General features: G+C 40.1%; 1 long non-coding RNA gene across 2 annotated transcripts in view; it reads left to right on the top strand.

The window, feature by feature from the left end:
• Positions 1-5,662, top strand: part of LOC122200137 — a 37,898-nt gene extending 32,236 nt beyond the window's left edge. For both annotated transcript variants that reach the window (XR_006193729.1, XR_006193730.1), the window contains exons 2-4: positions 1,410-1,548; positions 3,328-3,421; positions 4,864-5,662. This is a non-coding gene — a long non-coding RNA (uncharacterized LOC122200137). The remainder of the gene's footprint in view (positions 1-1,409; positions 1,549-3,327; positions 3,422-4,863) is intronic.
• The last annotated feature ends 338 nt before the right edge of the window (positions 5,663-6,000 follow it).

Raw genomic sequence — 6,000 nt, forward strand, 5'->3', positions numbered from 1 at the left:
TGCTGGGCTGCCACAGGGTTAGTATTAAAGGTTTATTAAAATGTATATTTAAGATATAATGCTAATATGGGGGCACCTGGGTGTCTGTCAGTTAAGCGTCTGACTTCAGGTTAGGCCATGATCTTGTAGTCTGTGAGTTCAAGCCCAGCATCAGGCTCTGTGCTGACAGCTCAGAGCTTGGAGCCTGCTTCGGATTCTGTGTTTCCCTCTTTCTCTCTGCCCTCCCCTGTTTATGGTCTGTCTCTATGTCTCTCAAAAATAAACATTAAATAAAATGCTAATATGTCTTTAGAACAGATTAATACCTGTATTTAAAGATTTCGCTTTCTTCTCTCCCTCTCCCAAGATATTTATTTACACATACTCAAGCTTCCCTTATGTTATTGTACATAAGGTAGAATAACATTATCTAGAATAGATATACATACATTAAGTTACCATAACGTTTATATGAACTTAAAGGCATATTAGTTTTGTGTGTGTGTGTGTGTGTGTGTGTGTGTGTGTGTGTGTATAATGTACTATGAGTCTATATGCATACCTTACATATTATTCTATTACTCATCAGGAATTTCTGGCTCCCCACAGAAAATGACTCTGTATTTTGTGATCAATGGAAGGATAAAAGATTTGCATATTTAAACTGTATTCAGTACATAGTCTATGAATAAAAATGCCATAAGTTAAAATAATGCCTTTGGTATTTGCATAATATCTTCATTACTGTTGAACAAAAACTGATCAACACATTCATTTTGTGGAGATAAGTTTTATAAATGTGATGAACGAGATATTTTTTCTTTAGTCCTTAAAATGACAATGTAAAGAAATGAGATCTCTCTTCCCTGGAGATGAGACTACCCCAGGGGTATAATATTTCCAGAATGGATACCAGAGAAGGGGTGAGAAGCTGCCATATCTCATTTCCAATGAGGCCGCAAGAGAAAAGGATTGTAGCAAGAGGATGTGGTTAGGCTTTAAAATGCCTTTCTTGTGAGGTAGTATGGAAGGAATGGGCCATTAAAGGAGTTGGTGTATTCTCTTTCTCTCTTTCTCTCTCCCACCCTCCCTTTCTCTCTCTTTGACATTTCAAAAGGGCAACCAGTTATCTGAAATTAATTAAATCAATCTATTCCATAGCCCATTCTAAAAAGACGTGTCTTCTTCCTACCCTCAATAATCTTCTGGTGAGGTGGTAGATGGGTCTAGGGAGCCATTCTTATATCACCATGACCCCAGTGCCTCTCTTCTTCTCCTAACACCTGCTGGGTGGACCAAGGATAGGAATTGTAACTGCAGGGAACCAGTAAGAAACATCAGAGACACCATGTGGCCTGGCCTTAAAATATGAGCTGGACCTATCCTATTTCCTTTCTCAAGAAATCACTAGACAATATGCATTTTAACAGTGGGAGCAGAAGTTGAAAAGCAGCCATGAAATAGAGAAGGACGGTGACCAGTCATTAGCTTAAAAAGTAGCAGGCAAGTGAGTGACCAGAAGAAGCTGTGGTGGAAGACAGAAGATTGTCTGGATTCAGGAGAGAGAAAGTGAGTAAAATGTTCATATGACTAATGAGGGAGCTATGTAAATTGGTGATGGGTTTTCAGACTGGGGTCAAGAACCCTAGCCTTTCTTTTTTGAAGAAGCTTGAGTCTCCATATCAACTGGATGATTGTGGACACAAGGAACAGAAAATTCAAATGAAAGCAATTTATTTATTTATGTTTTTTCTTAAAGAATGGTGCTGTAGGGTTTTTTTTTTTAAGGTTTACTTATTTATTTTGAGAGAGAGAGAGAGAGAGAGAGAGAGAGAGAGAGAGCATGTGAGTGAGCAAGGAAGGGGCATAGGGAGAGAGAAAGAGAATCCCAAGCAGGTTCTGTGATACCTAAGGCTTGCTGCTCAGGAGGTACCCTGAAGTCTCCTCTGTCATCCTGGAGTTTCCTGGGTCTGTTTGTTATGTTGAAGCCCCTGCTTCCCAGATTTCTTGTTTTCACTTTTCTTGGTTTATTCCCTTGTTTTGGTGGACTAAATTCTGCAGTCCCTTTCTGAGAAGGGGTACATGGGAAACAAATTTTTTGAGACATTGATAGTTGAAAACATCTTAATTTAAAAAAAATTTTTTTTTTAACATTTATTCATTTATGAGAGACATATAGCGTGAGGAGAGAGAGAAGGAGACACAGAATTGAAGCAGGCTCCAGGCCCTGAGCTGTCAGAACAGAGCCGGATATGGGGCTTGAACTCATGAACGGTGAGACCATGACCTGAGCCGAAGTCGGACACTTAATCGACTGAGCCACCCAGGCGCCCCGAAAACATCTTAATTTTATCCTAATATTTGATAGTTTCGCTGAGTATAGATTATAGTTTGGAAGTAATTTTCACTCAGAGGTTTGAAGGCAACTTCCCAGCTTCCTGTATTACTGTAGAGAAGTCAAGTGTCATTCTGATTCTTGATCCTTAGTATGTAATTGAGGATTTCCTCACCTTTATAATAGACTCTCTTTGTCTCCAGTGTTTTGAAATTTCATAATGATGTGCCTTGGTGTGAACCCCCCTTTTTTTTATTATCGTTTGGCACTCAGTAAAACCCTTCAGTCTGGAAACTTATGACCTTAAGTACTGGGACCTTCTAAAAAAATTCTTGCATTAATATCTACCCCTATAGGTTTTCTTTCTCTTTTCTAAAAAATTGATTACTTGGATGTTGGATCTTTTTTGCTCTATTGCCCCCCCATCTATTATTATTTTTTTAACTTTTTTCTCTATTTTTAGGAAGATTTCCTCAGCTTTGTCATCTAACCCTTTTATTGAAACTTTTCATCTGTCTTATTTTTAACTTTCAAGAGATCTTTCCTGTCCTTTGACTGTCTTCCGTACCTCTTTGGTAAAAATGAAACAAAAAAGGCAAACAAACAAACAAAAACCCATCTTGTTCTTATTTTACAGATGAAAAATGTACTCTTATCTCTCTGAGGACATCAGTGATAGTTCTTTGAAATTTTTTCTCCCTGTATCAGAGCTATGTCTTCCAAATTGATTTTCTATATTCTATACAGAATTCTATATTCTATATAGAATTCTATATTCTATATTTCTATATTCTGTCTGGACTCTGCCCTTCATGTCAGAACCTTCCTCAAATGTCTGATGATCCTTTGCAGCCTAATCTTAATGAAGAAAGGACCACTCAAAAGCTAACTAGAAACACTTTACACAGTGTGGGCATTGTCAACTGTCACCTGCACTGCCTTGTGATCAGGCTGGGTAGACTTACTGGAGCAAACCTTGATAACATGATCATTGATTTTTTTTTCCCCCTTAGTTGAACAGATTACCCAAAGAAGAATCCTCCAGTCTCCTGCCTAAAGGGAATAATCCTGAGTGCCAGCATTTTGGGAACCCAACTTATGGAAGAGGTCTGAGGATCTTAACGTGCAGTGTGTGGAATTTTACTCAGTCTCCTTGTTTTCAGTATGCCAACCTATCCTCAGCTTTGCTCAGTGTTCCTAAAGCAAGAGATCCCCTGATTCCTTCTGCAATGTGACTTCTTAGTGTGGGGAGAGGAAATTACTACATGTGCAGAGGGGGGCTGTAAGTCTCTTTCCGTGCCCACCCCCGCCCCCCCACTTCAACAGATTTTTAAAAATCCTTTTGTGTTCAGCCTGGTCTTTACCCTGTGACTAGAATTTCCTCTTTCTGATACTTTGGGGTATTCTTGTGAAATTTTTTTTTTCTTTCAACTTTCTGCACTGATGGCTTAAGATTCAGCATTCTTGGGTCTGCTAAGTCAGTTCTTACATTTAAAAATTTTAGCTTTAAAAATTTTGTTCGTCTTCTTTCCTCTCTTAGTTTCTTTGTTCTTACAGACTATGCCTTAAAGGAATTTTCATTTACTGTCTTTTTATTGGGGATTTGGAAAGGGCCAGTGGGGAATACATGTATCTAATCTGCCAACTTTATTGTGAAGCCCTTTGGACTTCTCTTTTTAATACTAAAGACATTTTCCCAGAAGCTTTCCCACTAGACTTACTACATGGGGCTACATGTGAATGCCTAAACCAATCACTGGCAAGGGGAATGAGGTCACTTTGGCTTAGAAAAACTGCAATTCACTTCTGGCAGTGAGGGGGGCTCCTTCTCTGAACACAGGACCATACAGAGGGTGGACAACTACAGAGTGATATTCAAAATATTCAACATCAGATAAAGCATAGCACCAAGTAATCAGAATGGACACATTGCCCCAAAGACCAAATAAAGCCCTAGGAATACCAAGTGAAATCTGATTCTACCAGCAAGGAAAAATATGGGAAAGGAATTGTGTTGGCCTCCAATGGTGGCTGCAAAAACCTTGGTTCCTAGCACCTAAACAGCAAACATAGAAAATAAAGTGGAGGATTGCCTTGGAGAAAGGACAAAATCACCTCATACGGACCATTTTAGCCTATAAATTTTCACCCAAAACAGAATTTCTCCATTTAATAATATTTTCTTAAAGCAGCCTACCAATCTGAACTGAACACCATCACAGGGAGCCCAAGTACATATAAATTTACAGAACGAAGGCCATTTTCCAATTCTGGCACAACAGAAGGCTGTATATAAAAGGTTGCTTGAGTACTTTAAGACTGAACCTTGGGAGAAAGGTTCTGCCTCACTGGTATTTACAACTAATTGGCTTTATCTCACTTGCCAGCTCTTGACTGATGATGGCTGTCTTGAGCATTGGCCTGAGTAGAACTCTGAGTTCAGGCTGGGATCAGCTGGAAAGAGCGCTGTGCTCCTTTAGCCATGTGCATGGAGGTATTGGCACAGGGAGTGCCAGCACATGAGCTGTGTATTTTCTCTCTCCTTTCAGGTATTTCCCACATGGGCCAAGGCTCCATGGAATCACCCAGGCTAGAGCCTTCCAGGTTCTAAACTGTACCTAAGAGATGGGGACAACCTTTCTTCTCAGATGACATTCTCTGTCAACCAAGAGGAACATCCTGGAGGAAGAGTTCTCAGGGATTTTGCTAACATCAGGGTCAAAAAGAGAAGGAAGTTTTGTTGAACTTCACCTTTGAGAAGAAAGCTAGAAGACGGAGGCGCAAGATTGTTTCAGTTACTCTGAAATGAACTGCAGATGGGAGAAATATAAAATATTGCCACAGCTCTGGGACTGGTAACACCAAGTTCGCTATTTTGGCTTCTCAGAGGTAGTTAGCAGTCAAACAATTTGTGTGTTTCGGTCATCAAATACAATCATGGGTAGGGACAGCACCCAGCCTTGGAGCAACATGATTCCAACGGATTGAGTGAATGGCAGGGTTGTAGGTTGTCATGTACAATGGTCAAGAAAGAATTCATGAGACATTGTATGCAACGTCGTAGGTTTAAGTAGCCCAGGGCAGAAAGAGTTGCACTTTTGCTGTATATCTGCTTAGTGCTTAAGGGGGAGGGGATGTGCAGGGAGTATTAGATCGTATCTGTCTTCTAATTTCTACTGGTAAAAACTACTTTCATAAAGTTTCTCTGGTGCTTATTATTCAGCTTGATATTAACTATTGTTGAGATATACAGGAAGTCATGAGACCCTCTAAGAACATAGCAACGAGGGGCACCTGGGTGACTCAGTAGGTGAAACGTCCAACTCTTGGTTTCAGCTCAGGTCATGATCTCACAGCTTCATGGGTTTGAGCCCCACATCGGGCTCTGTGCTGACTGTTTGGAGCCTGCTTGGGATTCTCTCTTTCTCTCTCTCTCTGCCCCTACCCCACTTGCACTATCTCTGTGTCTCTCAAAATAAATAAATAAACTTAAAAAAAAAAAAAAAAAGAATGTAGTAATCATATTTTGTCTGTATTTGGTCCTTATCAGAACTACACAGGCCATAGGTCAGCCTTCTGGGCTAAAGGTGAACATTTTTCTGTGTCTACCCATGGTCAGTGGCAGTCATCACAGGAGAGGAAAGCAAGTTGAATCTCCGGCACCTATTGTGAAGAGGAAAAGAGCA

This window comes from Panthera leo, chromosome D1, assembly GCF_018350215.1.
Source record: "Panthera leo isolate Ple1 chromosome D1, P.leo_Ple1_pat1.1, whole genome shotgun sequence".
In the NCBI taxonomy this organism is placed as follows: Eukaryota; Metazoa; Chordata; class Mammalia; order Carnivora; family Felidae; genus Panthera; species Panthera leo.